Source organism: Sminthopsis crassicaudata, chromosome 1 (genome assembly GCF_048593235.1).
Source record: "Sminthopsis crassicaudata isolate SCR6 chromosome 1, ASM4859323v1, whole genome shotgun sequence".
Lineage (NCBI taxonomy): Eukaryota > Metazoa > Chordata > Mammalia > Dasyuromorphia > Dasyuridae > Sminthopsis > Sminthopsis crassicaudata.
The window spans coordinates 157,774,429-157,801,241 of record NC_133617.1 but is presented as its reverse complement, the minus strand read 5'-3'; the positions used below and the strand labels follow the sequence as shown (position 1 = coordinate 157,801,241).

General features: G+C 33.3%; 1 protein-coding gene across 2 annotated transcripts in view; it reads left to right on the top strand.

Moving 5' to 3' along the window:
- The window catches only part of CNBD1 (cyclic nucleotide binding domain containing 1), a 529,678-nt gene that overhangs the window by 184,846 nt on the left and 318,019 nt on the right, over window positions 1-26,813 (top strand). The gene's annotated exons all lie outside the window — the stretch shown is intronic.

Sequence of the window (26,813 nt, the reverse complement as noted above, 5' to 3'; positions counted from 1 at the left end):
ATGATCAGATATATTTTGGACATATTGCGTTTGAAAAGTCAAAGTGACTTCCAGGTGATGTCCTGCATGCAGCTGGGGATATGTAAACGCAGCTAATTACTTTTGCCAGTTTTTACCAGGTTCCCTTTGAATTTTTCCTCCTGACATTTGTGGTGATACTGAGTCCTTTGTCTTTTCCATATGTGATAGCTGATCTCTGTGTAGCTTAAAGGAACTTAGATTTAGAGCTGGAAATTAGCTCAGGAGTAATATAATCTATTTCTTTTTGACAGATGAGGTTTTAGTGTCTTGCTCATTAGTTAACTAGTTGGCAGCAGATCTTAGATTGGAAATCAGATGTTTTGATTCCCAGTCAAACACCTTTTCTCTGTATTACACTACCTGATTTTCAAAGTGTTTTACATGTTTTGTCTCCTTTGATCCTCATAGGAATTGTTTGAGATAGAGCATGCAAGCATTATCATCCTGAATTCATGAAAGAGGAAATTGACTCTGAGTGGTTAAATAAATGACATTTAAATGACATCCAAAGTTAAAGAGCAAGGAATTCAATGGAAGATTTTATGTATTGGTGTATTTTTGTTCTGTGACCTACAAAGATCATGCTAGGATTATCCCTGGTGTTTCTGACTGATGAGTCTTCCCCTTGCATGGAAACAAACCCATTTCTTATCTCCACCCTATCCTAGCTATACATTAGCCCTTCCTCTCTTAACCTCTGTTTTTTCCCCAGCCCTTGGCAATCATAACTTCACAAAATTTATGTGAAAACTAGGTTTATAAAAAGACAAATGAATATGCATATGGAATCCAGAGTTCACAATCCACACAGAAGTTTTCATTTTTATAACAACAAGATAAAAGAATGAAAAGATTAGAAATCACCTTGAAAGGTGTGACACAGGAGAAGAAAGGTATAATAAGGATAAAACCCCTCCCAAAGGAGAAGAGCAGCTTCCTTCTTGATACATTCAGGGCCTCCTGCATATTCTGGGTCCAGTGAAAATAGAGCAACACAAAAAGACAAGTTCAGGGGTCCTTTAAATAGTCATTATAAACCCTTTCAAACTCTAGTTCGGAGAACAGTAACCAGATGAATACTATTATTCCTATAAGATATATATTGCCCAATAATGCCAGCCATTATTTCCTCTGATTTCCCTGTCCATGATTCCTAGCCCTCCCTACCACATACCTATATTTTATATACCCAGAAACATGTATACACACACATACACATATGGATGCAGATAATGCCATATATACACAAATGCAAACATATACATATACATACATGTATATACACAGCTTTGCAGGCATGTGTATACACCTTTAATTAAAGAAGGACAGGTAGGTGGCACAATGAATAGAATGCTACTCTAGAGTCAGAAAAACTCATCTTCCTCAGCTGAAATCTGGCTTCAGATATTTGCTAACTGTGCGATCCCAGGTAAGTCATTAAACTCAATTTTGCTATCTGTAAAATGAGCTAGAGAATAAAATGGGAAACCATTCTATTATCTTTGCCAAGAAAATCCCAAATGAGATCACAAAGAGTTGACCATGATTGAAAACAATTGAACAATTGAATTTGCTGAAAAACAGCAAAAAGCTTCTTGAGGGCAAAGACTTTATTGCTTGCTTGTATTTGTATCCCCAACACAGGGGCTATCCTAGAATATAGTAAGACTTTACTACTTTTTTTCCATCATGATTTTTTGGACTTAATTCTTTTCAAATTTTTTTTTTTTTTTTTTTTTTTTTTTTTATCAAGAAGCAATATTTATCATTATTCTCCTATATTCACATTCCCTTTATTCCCCTCCCAGCCTTAGTGTTAGTTGGGATAGATTCAGAACAAATAAAAAATGATATGTATACATTTGTACTCACCATAATACCATGCAAATCCCACAACATCATTAATTAGGTTTGCAACTGGATTATATTATAGCTTTTTATTTCCTCTAATTTCCTTTAACTTATTTTATATAGTCTGACAATTACAATTTTGGTATCATCCTTGATTCTTCATTCTTTCTCATTGCTGATATCTCATCTGTTACTGTTTTGTCATTTCTTCATTAGCATCTCCATCCTAGTTTCTACACTCATATAGCCATCAATCTGATATAGGCCAGAACTATTATAATAGCCTTCTGATTGATCTCCCTTACTTAAGTCTCTTTTTTCATATCAATCCATCTTTAATCTAGTTGCCAAAGAGATTTTTCTTAAAGTATTAGTGTGATCATTTCATTCTCCTCAATAAATTCCACTGGCTCCTCATTATCTCCAGTACTGAATATTTAATAAATTATTTGGCTTTCACAAGACCTTCACAACCTGAATCCTTCCTAATTTTTCAATCATCTTTGACTTTATTCTTCTTCATATGCTCTATGATTCAGTGATACTGTTGTTCTTTTTCTTACATTTCCACACTCTATGTTGTCCACTGGTTGTCTCCTATTCTTTCCTCACCTTGTCCTTCTGATTTTCTTCAAATATCCCTTCTCCTCTTTACACTTTCCCTCTGAGATTACTTCCAAATTATATTGCATATATCATATTAGAGCCAGTGAGATGACATAGTGTAGAAGGTATTGGGGCTAGAGTCTGAAAAATAAGTTCAAGTCTGGTCTTAGAAATTTACTAGTTTTCTGACCCTGGGAAAATCTATCCCTCTTTCCTCAGCTGTAAAATGGGAATAATAATAGCATCTATCTCATAGTGTCCTTGTAAGGATAAAATGAGATAATCTTTGTAAAAATTCTTAGCAAAATGCCTGCCAAATAAATGTTTCTTCCTATCCCTTTCCCCTCCTTCCCTCTAGTGTAAACAAAATATTTTTTATATGTTATCTCTCCTAGTTGAATGTGAGCTTCTCTAATATGGGATTCTTTCTCCCCCTTTTTTCTCCCTCTCCCTTCTCTCCCTCCTTCTCCTTCCCTTCCTTTCCCCTCCTTTCCTCTCCTCCCTTCCTCTCCTCTCTTCCTCCTCTCTTTTTCCCTTCTTTTCTCTTCTTTTCATCCCTAGTACTAAGCATAATGCCTAGCACAAAGTAAGCTTTAATAAATACTTGTTGATTGATAACAAATCCTATAAACCTTGTCTCATTAGAGTATATGTAATTCTCAAAAAGTAATAGAAATATACTTGCTTAAAATCCCATTATCCAGAAATTACAATTTCATGTACATGGTTCTACATTGTATTGTATTTTTGATACTGTTCTTAGCTTATCTGTTTAAGAGTTAATCATTGTTTCAGTAGCATGCTCCAGTGTGGAATCAATATCATAAATTCATGCAGCAGATTTTTTAAATTTGTGAGAAAGTCAGAGAGGTGAACATTCAATCTGAGAAATAATCCCCTCTGGAATTTAGGGGAAATCAGCTGATATTGATTCTTCAGATGGATACAAAAATCTGTTAACTCATGAAGTAAATATTGGCTGAAGCATCTTTAGCCTTGATAATTGCCCCATTTTCTGGGGAAGCTGTGTCCTTAGAATTGGCTATGTAGTAACAGAAGGTCATTTTTGATTTTGGTGAATATGCCTTGGAAACTACAGCATTATGGATGGGAATCTTAACATGCAAGTGGATAGAGTAAGTGTTTTGTATTTGGCAAATTCTTAGAAAGGAAATATTCAATAATAACAACACTCAATATTTTACTCAGTACTTCTCAATGAAATGTAGGGATTTTATGTCATATTGGTTTCCTAAGAAAACAATGTCAAAACAAATCTGTCAATTAATTGATAACCCTTCTGTTCAGTGTTTTCAATTAATGCTGTGGTGAGATCAGAGTTTGGATTCTGTATAAGTTAACTGCTCTTTGGGGCCCAATTTCTTCATTTGTAAAATGAGGTAGTTGGTGTAGATGGTCCCTAAGGTTCTTTCTAGCTCTACTGGTGACTTGATAATGAAGTTGGGCATGGTCATCTTGCAGTGGAAAGAAATTCCTGTCCTCAATTATATTATCAACATAATTATAAGCAAAAGAGGGCTAGTTATATCACATAAAAATGTGTAATAAGTGTATCCTACAATATCTTCCTGATGAAAATGTGAGTAAGCAATAAGCAGGCATTCTTTAACAAGCAAGCTCCTAAAGCCTATGACAGCTTTCCAAGTTATACAACCCGGTAAAATGAAAAGAGAGGTCAAGATTCCATGGTGTTTATTGCTAATAAAAAAAAAATAACTGGTAAATGCATAAATGTATAAATTGTAAGATCCTTTAAAAGTCATCAAATACAATATTCTTCATTCTGAGACAAAAGAACAGAGGCTCCAGATATGTTAGTGATTTGCCCAAAATCAACAGTTGATAAATGGCAATCAGGATTAGAACACAGCAGTTGTGATTCAGATCTGGCACTCATTTTGCTGAACAACATTGACTTAATAGGGAAAAAAGAAGTCTAAGTAGCTATGTATTAACAGCAAGGTGGATTAAGAGCCCTAACATTCCTTGGAAAATCAATCTAGACTTCCAAATGTGAAGCCAAGATGATGCAGTAAAGCCAGGAAGCTGCTCAAGCTCTCCCAGTTTCCCTTGAAAGCCACATGAAACCAAGCCTCTAAACAGAATCTGATAGAATGAAACCCCTCTCTAGCTCAAGATAGATTGGAAAAAACTTCAAAAAAGATCAGTTTCACTGGGGTGAAAAGGGTGTTAAGGCCCAGCTCAGGCAGATTCAGGGAAAGTTAGTGAGAGGGTCATAGTCACAGCAGATTAGCAATTTATATCCTCAGTTCTAGCTCAGCAGAGGCTCAGCAGAGGGGCAGACCAATGGGGCAGTCTCCAGTCCCAGCTCAGAAGGCAAACTCTGAGAAACCAGGCTGTTTCTTGAAAACAGCAGACAAAGCTACACCTTATAAATACAAGGGGCACTTGTGCTCAAAGATAAGGTTCAGAACTGCACAGGAGCCTTGGGATAGCATCATCTTTACCCCAGGAGCAGAGCTCTACCATAAAAGTAAAAAAAAAAAAAAAGAGTAAATACCAAAAGAAAAGGAAAGCAAATGAGATATAGAAAAGAATCTTTGTCATCTAAAGCTATTATGGTGACAGGGAAGATCAAAACAAAAATATAGATGAGAACAAAATGTTCACAGAGGAATTCTCAAAGAGTGATATGAATTGGTCTCAAGGTCAAAGAAGCTTCTTAGAAGTGCTCATAAAAGACTTCAAAAGGCAAATATGGGAGGTAGAAGAAAAAATAAGAAAAGAAATAAGAACTATGCATGAGAGAATTAACAGCTTGGAAAAGGAAGAAAAAAATGACTGAAGAAAACAGCTTTTTTATAAATATAATTGTCCAAATGCAAAAAAAAAAAAAAAAAAATAAAAAAAATAAAAATCCATGGAAGAAAACACTACCTTCAAAAGTAGAATTAACCAAATGAAAAAAGACATAGAAAAGCTAACTGAAGAAAAATCACACATTAAAAGCTGGAATGGGGAAAATCGAAACTAATCGACTGTATGAGATAGTATCAGAGATAGTATCAGTCAAACTGAAAAGAATGAAAAAATGGACAAAATGTGAAATACCTCATTGGAAAAACAGCCAACTTGGAAAATAGATCTAGAAGAGACAATTTACAAATCATCTATCTGAAGACTATGACCAAAAAACTGAACCTGAACAACATTCTTCAAGAGCTCATTAAGGAAAACTGCCCCAATATTCAAGAAACAGAGGGAGAAATACTCATTGAAAGAATCCACTTTAGAATCCAATCTTTAGAAAGAGATCCCATAAGGAAAACTCAAAAGAATATTGCTGTGAAACTCAAGAACTACTATCTTAAAGGAAAAAATACTGTAAGCTGCCAGACAAAAATAATACAAATATCAAGGAGCAATAGTCAGGATTACTTGAGATCTGGCAGCTTTTACAATAAAGGATCAGAGAGCCTGCAATACCATATTTTGGAAGGCAAAGAACCTAAGATCACAACTAAGAATTAACTACCCTATGATATTCAGCATCATCTTTTAGGGGAGGAGATGATGTCCAACAAAATAAGAGACTTTCAATCATTTCAATTGAAAAAATCTGAACTAAATAGGAAATGTAATCTACAAACACAAGACTCAAGAGAACCATAGAAAGGAAAATGGGGGGAAATATATATATATACCATTAAAAATAAATAAAATTTATTTATAATAATATGAATAATATATATTATATATATAATATAATATAAACAACAATATTAATATACATGTATGTATATATGTGCATTTATTTATTTTTAATGGTTAAATTGTTTACATCTCTAGATGGGAAAATGATGTCTTTAATTCTTGAGTTCTGGATCTGTTACTGGGGCAGACAGAGAAGGACATCACATCAATGGAGGGTGTGATTGTGAATCTGATGCAATGGTATCAAAGAAAAAAGATATTAAGGAGTGGAAAAAGGTCTGTACTGGAAGATGAAGAAAGAGGATGTATAAAGGGACAAACAAGATCACATGAAAAGTGCAAAAGACCCATTATAATCCAGGGAAGAAGAGAGGTAATTGAGTATTGTTTGAAGCTTGATCTTATCAGTTTGGTAATAAGAGATAATAACTTAATCATTCAGTTGGGTATAGAAATTTATCTAACCCTATTATAAAGAAGTAGGAAAAGAAAGAGGAAAAAAAAAGGAGGGGCTGGATAGAAGAGAGGGCCTCAAGCACTAGAGAAAAAAGGTAAGAGAAGAGGGGAGGGGTGATAGGAGATAAGGTAGTGGGTGGGGTGGGGGTAAAAAATCACTGCTGACAGTGGAAAGAGAACAAAAGTAGATATAGGGAGAGATTAGGATGGAGGGAAATACAAAACTGGTAATCTTAATTGTGAATGTGAATGGGATGAACTCTCCCATAAAACATAAGCAAATAGTGGAATGGATTAAAAAACAGCATTCTTCAATATGTTGTTTTACAAAACAAACAAACAAACAAACAAACAAACAAACAAACAAACAAACAAACACACATATGACATAGACACATACAAAATAAAGGTAAATGATGCAAAAGAATTTATTATGCTTCAGCTGAAGTAAAAAAAAAAAGCAGGGGCAGCAATTCTGATCTCAAATAAAGCAAAAGTAAAAATAGACCTTACTAAAAGAATTAAGAAAGGAAAGTACATCTTGATAAAGGGTAACTATAAACAATGAAGTAGTAAGAATACTAAATGTATATGCATCAAATGGTAGAGCAGCAAAATTCCTAGAGAATATTTTAAACCAGTTATAGCAAGAAATAGACAACAAAACTATACTCATGGGGAACCTTAATTTTATTTTTTCAAAATCAGACAAATCTAACCAGATAATGAACAACAAAAAAATTAAGGAGGTTAATAAAATCCTAGAAAACTAAATATGATAAACCTCTGGAGAAAATTGAATAGGGACAGAAAGGAATACATCTTTATCTCAATAGTACATGGCACCAACACAAAAATGGACTATGTATTAGAGCAAAAAAACCTCACATCAAATGAGGAAGGCAGAAAAAGTAAATGCTTCCTTTTAGACCACAAAGGAGCAGAGAAAGACTAAAAACCATTTGGAAATTAAGTAATCTAATTTTAAAAAATGAGTGGGTCAAATAAATCACAGAAATAATCTATAATTTTAACCAAGAGAATGAAAATAATGAGACAATATAACAAAACTTCTTAGGGAAAATTTTATCTCTCTAAATAGTTACATGAATAAAATAGAGAAAGAGAAGATCAATGATTTGGATATGCAATTGAAAAAGCTAGAAAAAGAATGAATGAAACACCCCAATTAAATACCAAATTAGAAATTCAAGAAGATATTCATAAAATTGAAACTAAGAAAATTATCAAACTAATAATTAAAATTAAAAGTTGGTTTTATGAAAAACAAAAAAACAAACAACAAAATAGATAAACCTTTGGTTAGTTTGATTAGAAAAAGGAAAGAAAAAACCAAACTACCAGCATAAAAAATTAAGAGGGTGAATTTACCACTAATGAAAAATAAATTAAAGCAATATTTGGGAGCTATTTTGCCAAATGTATAGTAGCAAATTCAACAATCTAAAAGAAATGGATGAAGATTTACAAAAATATAAATTACTCTGACTAGCAGAAGAGGAAGTAAATTTTTAAATAATCCCATTTTTGAAAAAATAAATTGAACAAGCCATTGATGAACTCCCTAAGAAAAAAACATTTCTAGGCCAGACGGATTAATAAGTCAATTCTACCAAACATTTAAAGAACAATTAATTTCAATATAGTACAGTATTTGGAAAAATAAGTAAAAAAAGAAGTCCTGCCAAATTCTTCCTATGACAAAAATATGGTACTGATACTTAAATCAGGAAGAGCCAAAGCAAAGAAAGAAATATTGAATCAAAAAATTTAAATAAAATATTAGAAAAGACATTGCAGCAACTTAGCAGGACAATGCATTATGACCAAGTGGTCATTTAAACCAGGAATGCAAGACTGGTTCAGTATCAGGAAAACTATTACATAAATGATCATATCAGTAATATAACCAACAGAAATCATGTGATAATCTCAATAAATGCAGAAAAAGTTTTTGAAAAAATACATCTCTATACTATAAGAGTATAGGGATAAAAGGAGCCTTCCTTAAAATAATAATCAGTAGCTATATGAAATTAACATCAAGCATTATTTATAATGGAGAGAAGCTGAACTCATTTCCAATAACCATAGATAAAACAAGGATGCCCATTATCACCACTGTTATTCAACATTGTACTAGAAATGTTGGCTTAAAATATAAGAAAAGAAAAAGTATTAAAAGAAATTAGAATAGGCAATGAGGAAATAAAATAATATGATTATATAGATAGAGAATAGTAGAAAATCATCCAAAAACTTACTTGAAATAATTCACAGCTTTAGCAAAGTTACAGGATATAAAATAAACCCATACAAACCATCAGCATTTCTATATATTACTGACAAAGCCCTTCAGCAAGAGAAATTCCATTTAAAATAACTAGACAAAATAAAATATTTGTGTCTACCTGATAAGACAAATCCAAGAACTATATGAACACAATTACAAAATACTTCTCACACAAATAAAGTCAGATTAAAACAATTAGAAAACTATCAAGTCCTCATGGGTAGGTTGAGTTAAAATTAATATAATAAAAGTGAGAATTCTGCCTAAATTGTTATAGAACTAGAACAAAATCATAGCAAAATTATCTGGAAGAACAAAAGGTCAAAAACATCAAGGAATTAGTGGAAAAAATATAAAAGATGATGGATGAGTAGTTTCAAACCTAAAACTTTATATCATCAACACCATTTGGTATTGGCTAAGAAGTAGAGTGGTGGATCAGTGAATGCATTACATACATATGACATAATAATCAAGGCCTATAGAAATCTTTAATAAAGTCCTGAACTGTCTTCAGGAATAAGAACTCTTTGACAAAAATCTCTGGGAAAACTGGAAAATAATATGTCAGAAACTTGGCATAAACCTACAAATTCCATATGAATATAAGGTCAAATGATTTGAGCATAAAGGAGGACACCATAAACAAATTAAGAGACTAAAGGATAATTTACTTATCAGATCTTTGGAGAAAGGAAGATTTTATGACCAAAGCAGAACTAGAGAATATAGGACCCAAACCACAATTACATTAAATGGTTTTGTTATTATCAATATTAGGCAATGGCCAAACCAAGCCATATAACTGTTAATTATACATTATATGGAGCACCTTATAAGATGGGCTACCTCAATGGATTGTTGGTTGAACTGAATATCATGATATAAGCAGCAAATATTTCACAATCACTGAAAAGTTACTTGATCTGAAAATATGCATGACAGAAAAAATTATTGAAGAGTGTTTGCTCTTCAGATCCTAACATGTAGTTTGACCAGTAGTTCATCACATATGTTACCAGAATGCAAATTAATAATTAGCTTCTGAATTGAATAGGAGGAGCCAAACAGGGAGAATTGCATTTGGGCTTTTTATATTTTTACATTTGGGATTTAAGAAAAAATTCAATAACTCTGGGCTGCTGCTTGATATGGAAACAGGCTTTATAACAGTATTATTCTCCAGGTGTTTCTGTGTGACTGAATTCTCTTGGAACACTATAATCTCTGAAAAATCAAAATTATGGATGATCCAAAGGGTAATGGAGAGACACATGGTGGGCATAATTAGGCTGCCACCTATGAATAGCAAAGACTTGGGCACAAAAAGTAGGATAAAAATAATTCAGGAAATGTATGATCAGAAGAGGAAGCAGACCCATCATGTAATGAGAAAGAGGAAGACATAGGGCATAGATAATAAAATGCTACATTGTTACCCATAATTTGTGAGAAGACTTAAAGTTGCTATTCTTAACCCTTTTTGTGTCATGAACCCTTTTGGCAGTCTGGGAAAATTCCACAGGAAATCTATCTCAGGATAATTTTTTACATGAATAAAACAAACAAACATAAGATTGCTAAGTAAACCAACTGTATTGAAATGCAGTAATCTTTTTTTTTTATTTTTTATTTTTTTATTTTTAAAGAAACCAAAATTGTAGTCTGAGATCACCAGCCTCAAGAAATCCCCTTGTTCTTTGGGGAATCTTCTATGGATCATGAGTACAGACTATAAGCACACAGGATATAAAGAGAAGCATGGATTAAATCTAGATCATGACAAAAGTGATCTTGAATCTATTGACATTAATAGCCTCCAGTCATTTTCTTCTCTGACATCTTTTGATTACTTAGAGCTGACACTTTGCTCCTGAAGGCTATTATCCATGGAGCAAAGTGTATCATTTGTTTTACTTACAGAAATTTCATTATGCAAACTATAGAGTGAGGATATTGGGTTTAGTTACCAAATCATACTTGATATGTATTGAAATCTAAACTGGGATTTTTTTCATTTTTAACCTATTTATGCTTAAGCTTTCTAGACTATATTTATCAGACCCACAAGTTGAGAACTTCAAATACATTTTTGGTTCTACTCCAGGTACAATTGCACTAATTGAAATAAAATTTGCTCTTCTATTGTAATTTAGATAGGGAAAAAATAACAGCAAAAAAACCTTGTCATCAACAATAAAACCCCCCTCCCCCCAAACAAACAAACAAATAACAAAAACAAAACAAACAAAACCAAAAACAAAAGCAAACACTGAATTTGGAGTCTATAGGCCATAATTTTGAAGCCTGCCTCTGCTACTTACTTTGTGGACATGTTACAACCTCTCTGGGTCTTACAATTTTCCCATCTCTACATTGTAGAGAGTAGTCCATAACCTTTGAGGCTTGTTCTACTTGTAGAGCCTGTGATTCTGAGCTGAAGACTTTTTAGTCCCTCATGTCTGGGACATGACCATTTGTCTTTAGAGTCAGATCCTGAGAATGATTTGTATTACTCCCTATCATTATGCATTCTCCCCTTTTCTCATCATCATGGTTTTCTTTACTCCATAACCTACATTTTTCTGAAGTACATTCACTTTCAATTCAAGTATATTGTTTTGAGAGTCTCTCCTTCCCTTTAATAATTAATTTTGTTCTATTCCACCTTCCTTTATTCAAGTATTTACTTATGGTTGCAAACTAATATAATTTCATTAAAATGGCTCGTCTCAATCAAAAGGAGAAATATTTGTGTGGTATATTCATGCAATTATGAAAAAAAAAAGGGGTAGTAGAAAGATAGACTTCCTATATAGCATTCTCTTTGATTTCCTTTGTCATAGAGTATTTTTAATTTTTCAACCATTATTAATCTTCTCATTAGGAGAATGGAATTTGTTTACTTTGGGATCCTTGACCTATTGTTGCTTGTTCGTTGGTTTTCAGAAATTTACATGCTGGCAAACCAGGAGAATTCAGACTGTACTTCTCTGCATGCTCCTCACACCCATTAATTTCTTGGAAATGTGGGTCATTTTCATAAACTGGGTAAATCAAGCAATGAATTCATCTTTTATTAATATAAATACTGATCTATCAGTAGACAAATTAACTGCCCTAAAAATAATTAGCAATGGTGTCAAATGAGTAGCAAATGGTTCATCTCCCTGAGCATCCATAGATAACTAAATTTAATATTTGATAAAGCTGATATTCTCTAACTTTCATTCTAACCTGGCCTTTCATTATAGTGAACTATCAATTCCCCACTATAACTTTTAGTATAATCCACCTTTGTTAGTTATATCCATAAATAATACACATTTGGTCAGTAGGAAACTTTCAAAGGCTTCTATTTATCTATGATTTAATCTCAACCAGAGACATTTTAGCAGTGGAAGACAGACATTTGGAACATAAAGCATATTGCATGATAATCAGCCTAGCTTCATTTAAATTAGTAGCACAGAGATAGATTGACAGATTTTGGCAGTTACTTATAACAAAAGAGTTATTGTAGGCAGACAGAACACAAATCTTTCTTCATTTTTTTCCCCAAAAACTATAAGGTATTTTTGGATATATTAGGCAAGCCTGAAAAGACACAGAAAGACACTTTTTAGTCATTTGCCTACTCTATGCATTTCGGCCTAATTTTGACTCATACATGTGTAAAGTTTTATTCTTATACTTAATGAAAGTCCAGATGTAATTCCAAAGTATTATCAGGAGGGGAAAAAACTTAGTTATGAAATTCTAATTTGAAAAAAAAAATCATAACATTGTTTGGAGGAAGAATGATAGAGGAATGACTTCTAGGTCCAAACTTAGGAGTAATCTTGCAGACATACAAAAATGTGAAGAGCTAGATTGCATCCAAATAGTTATGTATTGAGTATGGTAGTGGATGAGATCAAAGGGTTTATCATTGTTATCCTTAGTGTAGAAATAGAGAGGGAATGTGAGCTCCATGAGGTCAGGCATACTTTTATTTATCCCTTTGTATCTCTAGTACTTGGCACACAGAAAATGTTTAATAAATACTTTTGGAATTAACTGTTTTGTTCTTATATCCACATCAGTATCAAGATAGTGAGAATTTTCCTTCATTTTCTATTGTCCAAAGCAATTGCCACTCTGTAGTAATGTAATAAATAGGAATATATCTAGTGCCTAACACAGAGTTTTGCATATTATAGGTGTTCAGCAAATATTTATTACATATTTAGGATATACCCATTTTGACCTCAAGACAGAGATAGATGCCACATAATTGTTACACTCCTTGAAGAATGGCTGAATGTACTGGAAGATCTTGTATTTTTCTCTGACTGACTGATTTTGGAGTATTATCTAGATACTATCAGATTCTATGATAAACCAACTTGGATGATACAGATGATTCCAGTCTCATTTTCTTTGCTGAGCCCTGGTATATCCTAATTCCTGTTACTTTTTAGCTAAGGTAACCAAGCAATATAGATGACCTTGAGTTTCTCTCTTAAATAATATGATGATAACTTGCAAAGTATATTGATCCAAAGATGTGTGAGATGGTCTTAGAGTTTTTGATTTCATGGTAGTGGTCTCTACTTTCTGGGAGTGAGTTGTATGGCTAACCATCTGTGAAGGAGAGCTACCTTTGTTTGCCAAGTTTGTTTACTCATTATTATTGAAATAAATATTGCTTTCCTCACTAGTTAGGAAATTGTTCTGATTTCTGATTTTTTTTTTTTTTTTTTGAGGCAATATATTATAAGAGAGTGTTCTGGCTTTGGAAAATGGAGACCTGGATTTGAATCTTTTCTTTGTCACCTACAATTTGTGTGACCATGGGAAAATCATGTAACCTCTTGAGACTCAGTTTCTTTATTTATAAAAACAGAATAGTTTATTTGTATTACATATCTTCTAGAAGAAAATATTTTAACCATAGAAATCTAAATAACTGGACACTGGGATTGGGTCTCTAGTCAGAACAGGAGAACTAAATTGCACCCTGCTTTGAGGATTCAAAGCTTTATATTTCTTCTCTCTCATGATTTAGTACTGTTACGTGCACATATTAGGTATTTAAATGTTCATTGAATATTGAATGAAATGGAACTAACTATAGTCATAAGTTTCTTCTCTTTGACTGAGGTCATTCTTAAGTAATTAATGAGGAAATAAAAATTTTAGACTCTTGCTTACATGAAAAATTATGAGATGTCACATACTGCTTGGTTACACACCTCATGAATATTAGAAACTTAAGAAATTAGTAAACCAGAAAGACATGTGATATTAAATATCAAATGAGAAACAAGAGGTTTAATGACTGTCTGGCCAAGTTGAAGAAGCAGATATCATGTATGGAAGGAAGTCATAAAATTAATTCTCTCAGAGGATTCTGGTGAGCCTTAGAAATTCGTAAGAGTACATATCTGTTTTTAATTTCTCCAATTGTTCATAGTATAGTTTTTGAATCTTTTATTGGGACCAAACCTGGAAATTCTTGAGGAAGGGAACAGATATACTTGATTCTTGATGGGGTTTTGCTCAATAGTTCTTTGTGCTATTGAAGCAGGATTGTCATGAGCTATAAACCATCTGTCCCTCCCCATAGCCTTAACTCTTAGGCCTTCTGTATCCTGTGAAGCTCCATAGAACAGAGTTCTTTTTTGAGAAACAGCATAGTTTGGGGCAACATACAATGGGAGCCTATGATAACTAGGAATTGCAAACCTATCAACTTGGAAAGAGCTTTGGCAGCTATGTAGTGCAGTAGATACAATTGAAATAGCTGTCAGGAAGATCTGAGTTTGAATTTTGTTTCAGATAATTGTTGAAATTGTGAAATTGATAATTGTGAAAATGAAAAAGCCACTTAGCTTTTCTCAGTCTATTTCTTCATCAACCTTTAAAGCATGTTTTAAAAATGCCAGGAACTATACTAAACAATGGGGATGGAAAGTAAAAGCAAAAAGCAAGAATATTCTCTGCCTCATGGAAATTGCACTCCAATGGGGCAAGGCAACATGTTAAAAAAAAAAAAAATAGAACACAAATGGGAAATACAGGCAGATAGAATCTTGGGAAAGATCATATTAGTAACTGGGAAGAACATGAAAAGCTTCTTGGGGGAGACAGCCCTTGAACTGATTCTTAAAAGAAGCTAGATATTCTTAAGATTTCTGGAGGTTGAGAGGTAGAGACTTCCAGGCATGGGGAGTAGCTTGTTCTAAGACAGTGAGACAGGAAATGAAATGTGTGCAAGTAACAATGAGTAGGCCAGAATGGTTAAATCTTAGATTATGTGGAAGGCATACAAAGATAAGAAGAGTCTAGGCTGTGAAAAGTTTTAAATGCCCAACAACTTCAGGGAAATTCATATTTGATGATGCAGGTAATAGGGTGCTTCTGAAGTTATTTGACACTTAAGTAAAATCACTTTGGTAGCTGAGTGGATTTTGAATTGGAGTTGAGAGTAACTTGAGGCAGGGAGAAGAATAAAGCCATTGAAGTAGTTCAAGTGAGAGGTTAAGGGGGTCACAACTAGAGGGGTGACTGTGAATGCAGTGAAGTGGATTTTTTTTGTTCAGTCCTGTTCAGTCATGTCTGACTCTTTGTGACTCCATTTGGGACTTTCTTGGTAGATATACTAGAGTTTGTAATTTTCTTCTCCAGCTCATTTTACAGAGGAGGCAAATAGGATTAAACAACTTGCTCAGAGCAAAACTTATGGGATATAGCTAAAGCACTTCTTAGGGGAAATTATCTCTCAATATATAGTTACCTGAGTGATCAAAGAAAACTAGATATCATTATTGATCACAAAATAGAAAATTTTGATTCCATCAAATTAAAAAGCTTTTGTACAAACAAAACTCACATGAGTGATTCTGTTTTTTCTTTTAAGGTTATGAAAGACTTAGATTTATTTGGAGGTGCAAGAGAAAGTCAATACAGAGGATATGCAAAATTAAAGATAGAGTAGGACATGAAGATGATGGCAATCTGCTAGGAAAGACAGGAGAAAGAGAATTAGAGGAAGGTGACTTTGGCAAGCAGAAGGGCCACTTTCATCATTACAGACTAGAGTGAGGAACAAGTTAATGAAAGAGAACATCAGAAGGATTTAAGAGGAAAGGAGCAGAGAACTCTTGACAAAAGTCTTTTTTTTTTTTTTTTTTTTTTTTTTTTTTTTTTTTTTTTTTTTGGTGAAACATTAAGGTGAAATTCTCAGCAGAAAAAAGTATAGAAGATGCTTAAGAGATTTGGAGAGAAGAAAAGATTAAAACAGCTGTTGTGAATTGTTAGGCAATCAGTCAGGGAAAAATTGTGGTTGCCTTATTAGAGTGAAAGATCAATTTTATTTAGAATATATTTATAGTATAAATTTAAAGCTAGCACAAATGAAAATTAGCACATTTCTTTTAAATGTAAAATGGTAACAATAACAACAATAACAAAATTGTTTTAAGTATCAAATGAGATAACTTAGGTAAATACTCTCTGAACCTTAAAGCATTACATAAATACTAGTTGTCATCACATTATTAAAATTTGATTTGTTATTATAATTATAATTATTAGTTTCCCTTTCAAAATGTTCATTTTTTCATGGAGGCCAGTTCTTTGGTTCTTTATTTGTCTTCATTTCTTTGTCCTTCACCTATTTTCCTATGTTTGTCACTCTTTCACATCTTTTAAATATGTCTTGCTTCATATCTTACCTATTCATATTTAAAGGTTAAACTGTATTACAAATGTTGACTTTAGCATTAAGAAAAGAAAAAGTAATTAATGGAATTAGAATAGGCAATGAGGAAATAAAATATGATGATATGCTTAAGAGAATCACCACATGGACTGCGGGTATGGCTGTAAATGGTCCCTAATATGATGACATTAAAAAAAAAAAAAAGACATTAAGGGATGAGAAAAGGTCTGTACTAGAGAAAAAGCAGAAAGGGGAGGTATAATGGAATGTACCTTTATACCATTATTTGTAATGGAAGAGAAGTTGGACAGTGGAGATGAGCATTGTCTGAAGCTTAATCTCATTAGTTTTGGCTCTAAGAGAAAATAATTTAATCATTCAATTGGGTATAGAAATTTATCTAATCTTATAAATAAGGAGGAGAAAGAGGAAAAGAAAAGGGAAGGACAGGATATGTGGGAGGGCAAAAACACTAGGGAAAAAGATAGGAGAAGGGAAGAAGGGTGGATAGAAGATAAGGTAGTTGGTTGAGTAGGTTAAAAAAAAAACATTTCTAAGATAAGGAGGGAGAGATGATAGGAGATAAAGTAGTGAATGGGGTGGAATAAAACACACACACACACACACACACACACACACACACGCCTAAGGACAGAGTTCAAAGAGAGAACAGAATTATATGCAAGGGAGAAATAGGATGGAGGGAAATACGGAGCTGGTAATCATAACTGTTAATGTAGTTGGGATAAACTCTCCCAGTAAGTGGAAGCAAATAGCACATTATATTAAAAACAATTGTATAATATATTGTTTATAAGAAACACATTTGACACAGAGAGGCACATATAGAGTAAAGGTAAAAGGCTGCAAAATAATTTATTATGGTTCAGCTGAAGTAAAAAAATCAGGGGTAGCAATTCTGATCTCAGATAAACAAAAGTAAAAATCTGTCTTATTAAAGAATCTTTTCCTCTCAGAATTAGACAAATCTAACTACAAAATAAACAAGAAAGAAAATAGGGCGGTTAATAGAAACCTAGAAAAAAGAGATATGATAGATCTCTGGAGGAAATTGAATAGGGACAGGAAGGAATATACCTTTTTCTTAGCAGTACATAGCATTTATACAAAAATTGAGCATGTATTAGGATATAAAAATCTCACAATCCAATGAAAAAAGTCAGAGATAGCAAATACTTCCTGTTTAGACCACAATGCAATAATAATTATATTTAATAAAAGGCCAGGGAAAGACAGACTAAAAACCAATTGGAAATTAAATAACATAATTTTAAAGAATGAGTGGGTCAAATAACAAATCATAGAAACAATCCATAATTTCATCCAAGAAAATAACAATAATGTGACAATATAGCAAAACCTATGGCATACAGCTAAAGCAGTTCTTAGGGAAAATTTTATATCAATAAATAACTACATAATAAAAGAGAGAAAGAAGAGATAATTGAATTATGCATACAAATAAAAAAAAACTGGAAAAAGAAGAAAGTTTAAACTGCCAATTAAATACCAAATTAAAAAATTTGAAACTCAAAGGACAGATTAATAAAATAGAGACGAAGAAATTTATCAAACTAATAAAACAAAACTAAGAGTTGGTGTTATGAAAAAACCCGACAAAATAGATAAAACTTTGGTTAATTTGATCAGAAAAAGGAAAGAAAAACAACCAAATTATCAGCATGCAAAATTAAAGGGATAAACTTGCCACCAACAAAAAAGAAATTAAAGTAAATTAGGAACTATTTTGCCCAACTCTATGGCAGCAAGTCTGATAATCTAACTGAAATGGATGAATATTTACAAAAATATAAATTGCCTAGGTTAACAGAAGAGGAAATAAGATTTTTAAATAGTCTCATTTTAGAAAAAGAAATTAAGCAAGTCATTAATGAACTCCCTTAAGAAAAAGTCTCCAGCATCAGATGGATTCACAAGTAAATCCTACCAAACATTTAAAGAACAATTAATTCCAATATTATGTAAACCATTTGGAAAAATTGGTCAAGGAGTACAGCCAAATTCCCTCTGTGATACAAATATGGCACTCATGCCTAAACCAGGAAGGACCTGAAGAGAGAGAGAGAGAGAGAGAGAGAGAGAGAATTACAGACCAATCTTCCTAATGAATATTGATGCAAAATTTTAAAATTAAATATTAGCAAAAAGATTATATACCTTATCAGCAGGATGATATACTATGACTATTAGGATTACAAGGTGATGACTCAGGTTGTTTAAACAATTCTCTAGCTCAGAGAGTTCACATCTTTAGGAGTTTACACCTTTAAACTTCTGAAAAGGAGTTTACACATTTAGAGGAGTTTACACAACCTTTCAAAGGAGCAAGTTCATTGGTTGAAGGAGTTCCCACAAGTGCCTGGAAGTTCTCACAATTCCATTCTCTACGGGGATAAACGAGGGCAGCATTGGGTCTGGAGAGTAGTCTAGACTGGGAGATTGAGTTTAGATGGCAGTCTGGAAGGAGAGTCCAGACTGGGAGAAGAACAAAACTTCCCAGGAGAACTTCAGGGAAGCTTGAGGAGATTCAGAGCCAAGATTCAGGAAGAAGAGGATTCACAATTCTACCTTTGCTCTGGCTGGAGGATCCAGAAGCTTCCCAAGAAACCTGCTTACAGAGGAAAAGATTTTACAGAAAAGAGATCTCCTCCCAGAGAAGGATTACAATTTAGAGACAACAGGACCATTACAATTTGGTGCCCAGTGTGGGGCAAGGACTTATTCTGAGCCCCTCAAAGGAGCTAGCCTGGACTTGACATATGACCAAGGAGGATTTATAACAGGAATTCAGGACTGGTTCAATTTCAGGAAAACTATTACCATAATTGATCATATGGATAACATAAGCAACAGAAATTATATGATAATCTCAATAAATGCAGAAAAACCTTTTGACAAAATGTAGCACCCATTTTTATTAAAAACACTAAAGAGTATAGGGATAAAAGGAGCTTTTCTTAAAATAAGAAGCAATATCTGTCTAAAACCTAAAGCAAGCATTATTTGTAATGGAGGAGAAGCTGGACACATTCTCAGTAAGATCAAGAATGAAACAAGGATGCCCATTATCACCATTATTATTTAACATTATATTACAAATGTTGACTTTAGCAATAAGAAAAGAAAAAAGTAATTAATGGAATTAGAATAGGCAATGAGGAAATAAAATATGAGGATATACTTAAGAGAATCCTAGAATATCATCCAAAAACTTCCTTGAAACAATTCACAGCTTTAGCAAAGTTGCAGGATACAAAATAAACCCATACAAATCATCAGCATTTCTATATATCACCAACAAAGACCATCATTAAGAGATAGAGAGTTTTCATTTAAAATTACTGTAGACAAATTACTTAGGGATCTACCTGCCAAAACAAACCCAAGAACTATATGAACACAATTACAAAATCCTTTTGACACAAATAGAATCAGATCTTTGGAAGAATCTCAATTGTTCGTGGCTAGGTCAAGCTGATATAATAAAATAAGCTAATATAATAAAATCAAGCTAATATAATAAAAATGACAATTCTGGCCTACTTGCTCAGTATCATACCAATCAATTTGCCAAAACATTATTTTATAGAACTAGAGAAAATAACAATAAAATTCATCTGGAAGAACGAAAGGTCTAGAATATCAAAAGAATTAATGAAAAAACTACTAAAGACATTATAAAGCAGTAGTCATCAAAACCATTTAGTACTGGCTGAGAAATAGAGTAGTAGATCAGTGGAATAGATTAGATATACATGACACAATAATCAAGGCCTATAGTGATCTAGTATTTGAGAAACTCACAAACTCCAACTTCTGGAATAAGAAATCACTATTTGACAAAAATTGCTGGGAAAGCGGGAAAATAATAGGCCTCAAACTCAGCATAGACCTACATCTCTCACCCCATACCAAAATAAGGTCAAAATGAATACATGGTTTAGGCTAAAGGATGATACCATAAAGAAATTAGAAGAACAAGGGATAAATCAGATCTTTGGAGGAGGGAATTTATGACCAAAGAAGAATTAGGGATCTTTATGAAAGGCAAAATGGACAACTTTGATTTCATTAAATTAAAAAAAGAAAAGTTTTTGCACCAATAAAACCAACAGAGACAAGATTAAAAGAGATGTACAAAGCTGGGGAAAAAATATTTATAGCCAATATTTCTGAGAAAAGTCTCACTTGTAAAATATATAAAGAACTGTGTCAAAATTTTTTTAGGAATACAAATCATTCCCTAATTGATAAATGGTCAACATATATTAATTGATAATTTTCAGATGATGCAATTAAAGATATTTATAGTTATATGAAAATACTCTAAATCACTATAAATTAAAGAAATACAAATTAAAATGTCTCTGAGGTACCACCTCACAAATTAGCTAAGATGACAGAAAAAAATAATGATAAATGTTGAAGGGAAGTGCATTGTTGGTGGAGTTATGATACAATCCAGCCATACTGGAAAGCAATCTGGAACTATGTCCAAATGCATACCCTTTGAGCCAGCAAAGCCATTACTGGGTCTGTGTCTCAAGGAAACCATAAATAGGGGAAAAGGACCAACGTGTGTAAAAATATTTATAGTAGCTCTTTTTATGGTAGCAAAGAATTAGAAACGGAGTGGATGCCTATCATATGGAAAATGGCTGATTAAGTTGTGGTATATGAAGGTAATGAAATATTTTTGTTCTATTAAAAATGATGAAGAAGCTGATTATAGAAAGGCCTGGAAAGATTTACATATACTGATGCTAAGTGAAACAAGCAGAACCAGGAATACCTTGTACACAGTAATAGCAAGAATGTGAGATGATCAACTATAAAAGGATTAGTTCTTCTCAGTGGTTCAGTGATCCAAAGTGTTCTCAATAGACTTTGAACAGAAAATGTCAGCTGCAATCAGAAAAAATTCTAAGGAGATTGAATGTAAATCAACACATGCTATGTATGCTCACTTGTTTTTTCTTTTCTTTTTTTTTTTTTAATCTCTCCCAAGATTTTTCCCTTTTGCTATGGTTTTTCTCCCCAAACATGATTCATAAAACAATGTATATTAAAAATAAATAAGCCTACTACAATAAAAATATTCAAAAATATTCTTTTTTGCAACATTCACCTATTATTTCTAGTTTCTTCCTCTTGGATAAATCTAATCCATTTTTCACATGACAGCCTTTACATACAGCTATATCCCTTCCCTCTTTCTCCTTTCTTGCCCCCAGTTTTCTTGTATTTGGTGTGGAAAATCTTTCATTTTCTCACATATTCTTATATGATATGATCTTATATCTCTTAATTATCATGGCTGTACACTTCTTGATGCCTTCTATGAGAATCTCTCCTATCATGTAGCTATCAAAAATATTCCAGTTGTGGTTTAACCAAGGTAGAATTAATTCTTAGCTTTCATTATAAAAATATACTTGTCAGGATCTTTAATCATGTTTGTATATTTGTCATGAGAATAATAAGATACTAAGGTATATTGTCCAGTCCCTATGATTCATTCAATTTGATACTTCCAGGAGTGTCCCGTCCCGCGAGACTCAGTCATTCCTGGGGAATCGAGGAGGATCCAGCCTGGGGGAGAATGGGCGAGAAAGAAGAGGGAGACCAAGCAGATCTTGTCAAGGTCTCATTTATTGATGGAAACAGCTCAAGTTATATAGGGTAGAGCTAGGTGCAATACATGAGGACAAAGTTGGGAGGGGAAAAGGGGGCAGGGGAGAGTAAAGGTATGTGCTACCTGCGTGAAAGGGTATGGGGGGGACTGCAGGAAGGAGTAGACATTCCAGGAAGAGGAGGGGAAAGAGCATCCTGTGGTTACAATTCTTATCTGAGTCTAGGGTCGTTAAGCCCTGAGACATCTCTGTGGTTAATACAATACCATGGCTATGTGTTTACAAGTGTGGGGGTCGTTCGCTTCTCTAGCCACCTGGTCGCCATCTAATGCTAGATGCAAAGTTTATGGTCTGGTAATATTCCATGACTATAGTTCTCGTCACCGACACAGGAGGTCAGTGATGAGTTCTATATTGCAATAACATGGTGTGGAGCCCTTCAGATGAATGTATAAATGCAATCTTAAGTGAAGGGAAAATCAGCAAATTGTGCCGTGCCTTCTTGCTTAGCTGTCATTCATCTATTTCCTATTCTTCTGTTAAATTCCCCTGACTGCCTGCAGGTTGTCAAAAACAGATATTTCTAATGCAATTATTGAACTTGATATGAGGGGAAAAATCTATAAGAACTATAAACTTATTGTGCATGAGGTAAAGAAGTGGTGCATTAGATAGAGTACTCAACCTGGAATCAGGAAGACTCATGTTCAAATTCAGTCTCAGACACTTAGAGTTCTGGCTAAGTCACTTAACCTCTATCTGCTTCAGTTTCTTCATCTGTGAAATAAAGATAATAACTATACCTATTTTACTTATTGTGAGAATCAGATGAGATTAATATTTGTCAAGTGCTTAGGACAATGCCTAGTACATAGTAGGCACTATATTAATGTTTATTGCTTTCCCTTCCTTCTATCCCTTTCTGTAATTGTTATGAACGCCATGGACTTCAGATATGCAGGTGATGAAGCACAGAATAAAAAAGCACTATGGAATGTAGAAGGTGAAAAGCAGTGAGGCATCAAAATCATCCAGAGAATCCATCACTGACTTCTACCCATTTTTACTCCTGAAGAACCCCATTGTCTCTGAGAACCACCAAATCAGACTCTTGCTTTTGGTCTTAGAACTTAGAATATTGGCCTGTTTTTTAAAAAGAGTTTTCAAAAGAAAGAGCAGCTATGGCTAAGATGCTATAATGTATTTTTCTGACTTGGGCTGGGGAAAGACCTAGGAACATGTCACTTTGTGATATTGTATAGATTTGCTTCCACATATCTAGAAAGCTTGAGAAAAGTGCGTAAGAGAACAGTTCCATAATAAAACTGGCAAATTTGTGGCAGTATATGATTATGTAGAAGAAGCCCTGGAAAAATGAGAACTATTAAGAGACCATGTTTATCAGAGCTACCTAGACCTGGATACCTGGAGCCTAAGAAACAAAGTCCTAAATTTCTGGGAATAGTCATCACGGCAACATTCCAAATGTACTTATTTATTCTGGAGCCAAAGATTTTCACTGTGATTGTATCATAGAACACATTGGAACTTTGATAAAGCCTATGGACTCCTTCATAATGTTTTCAAATATATAAGGTAAAATACAAAATTAGAAAGAAAACCAATCACATAGAAATGTAATCACACATATATATATATAGGCACAAACATATACATATATATATACATATATAAATATACACACATATTATACATGTGTATAATATATATAAAACACACATATAAATAGATACATATATAACTACATAGGAATATATAACCAAGTAGACATGAACTTATAATACATATAAACACACATGTAGACATGTATATGCATAAATGTACATACACAGATACACAAATGGGTATGTATATATTTACTTGATTAAAAATCCCTATCCCAGTTCATTAATGCAGTTTTCACTTTCCCATCCACTATCATCAAATTTCACATTTCCTCTTCTATCTTCTTTTATCCCCTATACCCAACTTAGTCTTCAGCTTAGACTATTTGAACTCCTTCAGAGTATTTTGGGTAGATAATAGCAAATTTCTTTTTATAATTTGAGATATGTAAAGGGTTAAGAGGCTTTATTTGGAAATTAATGAGAAAAATGAAAAAAAAGTGTCAGTATTTGAACTATGGTGTCATTGACTTTATATAACCATAAAGATAGTTTTCAGTTTAATTTATCTGGACCAAAGTGGCAAGCTGACTATGGAAACTCTTCCTTTTTTAATTCCTCCTTTAATATCCTTCTCCTCCTACTCTTTAGTAAGCTGAAATAGCCTTATCTGTCTCCTTCTTTTGAAAAGAAAAGAGACGTATATGTTGAAGAACTTATATATTGTATATATTTACATAGTGACAAAACATTTTGCCTTTCAAATCTTCCTCTTTGAGATGAAGAAAGAGTAAAAAAGGAAAAAAAATACATTTCCTTGTATTTGCAGCAGTAGATAATAATGCCATTCTAAGAAGGACTTAGAACCACCAGATTTTTATTTACCCCGTTCATCTTTTCTTCTTTGGAATGTTGATTTTTTGGAATATCTTTCATGGGCTCTCCTTTATTTGAGAAAATGGGTTCAACCTTCCTTGGAACTTGAGAAAAAGGAAGAGATTATTTATTATTTTGTTATTATATATGAAAGAGAGCAGCAATGTCCAGCCAAGAAATGAGGTTGAAGCTCCAGGAAATCCACATTCAGAATTTAAGCCATTCGCAGACTTAATAATGACTGAGTCTATAGTTTTCCTCTGGGAAAGCATACATGTGAAGAAAGTGTGAATCAGTGTCAGAATTGAGACTCAACATGATGTTCCAGGTGTTTTGCTATAATAATGGAAGTATAGTTGCTATGTGAGAATGTTGAGATACTTTTTAATAGTAAATACACTTCTTTGGGCAATCATGGACATTAAATGATGTAAAGATAAAAGGAAAAATAAGGGAGACTCTCAATAAGAGATTCTCTTAGTTCTGTTGTTCAGTCATGTTCAACTTTATCATTCTATTTGAGGTTTTGGAAAAAATACTGGAGTGGTTTGCCATTTTTTTCTCTAGTTGGTTTTTACAGATGAGGAAACCAAGGCACACAAGGTGAAGTGACTTGCCCAGGATCATACAGCTAAGTGTCTGAGACTAGCCTTGAACTCAGGAAGATGATTTTCCTGACTCTGGACCTGTCACTCTACCCATTGTACGACATAGATGCCCTTTAAGAGCCTTTACTAAATGAAGACCAGGATGTGTAACATCAATATCAATATATATGACTCTTTAACAAAAAAAGAGCTTATCTCATATTACCTCTTTTATTCCCCTTAGAGGAAGGTAGTACAACTATACTTATTCCTGATGAAATTCAGGTTCATATAAATAGGGTGATTTACCCCAAATCACAAAACTGGTTAGGCCTTGAATTCTGGTATTTTTAAGTTCAAATTTGCTCTACTTTTTATTATAAGACCCTGTCTTGCCTAAAGCCTTATAATAGAAAGAACTGGCAAATAGCCTATCATGGTTTATAGCAATGTGATTAACTATTTATTATACAGGCTATGAATGTTGTAGGAAATTAGAGAAGTTCAAGATCAATATGGACAGAATATCTGAACTGAATGATACTTCAGGTACTGTATAGTCTAACTCTTAGCTGATTGATACTCTTTTCAGCAGCATCCACAAGAAGTGGAAATATATCTTCAGGGTCGTGCTGGTACATTTATAACTGTCTATTAGAAAAACAAGGACATCTGGAAAATGTTTAAGTTTAGTTGCCTTATTAATATATTCTCCATCATTTTCTCCAGTCAAGGCAATTAATAAAATAATAAATCAAGCTCTGTTTTTTATAGCATTTGCTGATTTTTGAAGTGTAAAGCTCACACTGAAAATTTAACAAGTGGATATTGGGAAGTGGTATGAGCTGCTTCCAGAATACTCTTGTAATAAATTCCAGTTATATATGTCCAGTAATGGATCAAATACTAAATATGGAAGCAGCCCATATCACTTTTAACTAAATCTAATTGTTAGAAAGGGAAAGGAGAGAAAGTTAGGAAACAAGCATTCATTAAGCACCTATTATGTGTAAACACTGTGGCTAAATATTGAAAATAATCTCTTATTTGATTTTCTAAACAACCATGTGAGGTAAATGCTGGTTTGACAATTGTGGAAAATGAGGAAGATATTAAATGATTTACTAAAAGAGTTAGAAAGCCAATAAGTAACTGAGACCCAGATTTGAAGTCAGATCATCTGACTCTAGCCCCAGGTACTATCTACTATGTCACCTGGCTATCAAGAAAGGTTTTCCTTATATCAGTCCTAAATCAGTATCCTCCTCTTCTTCCTCCTCATAATAGCTAACATTTATATAGTGCTTACTTGCCAAGTACCAAGCTGAATAATTTACAATTATTATCTCATTTGATCCTCATAATAGCTATGGAGATAGGTGCTATGAACACCACTTC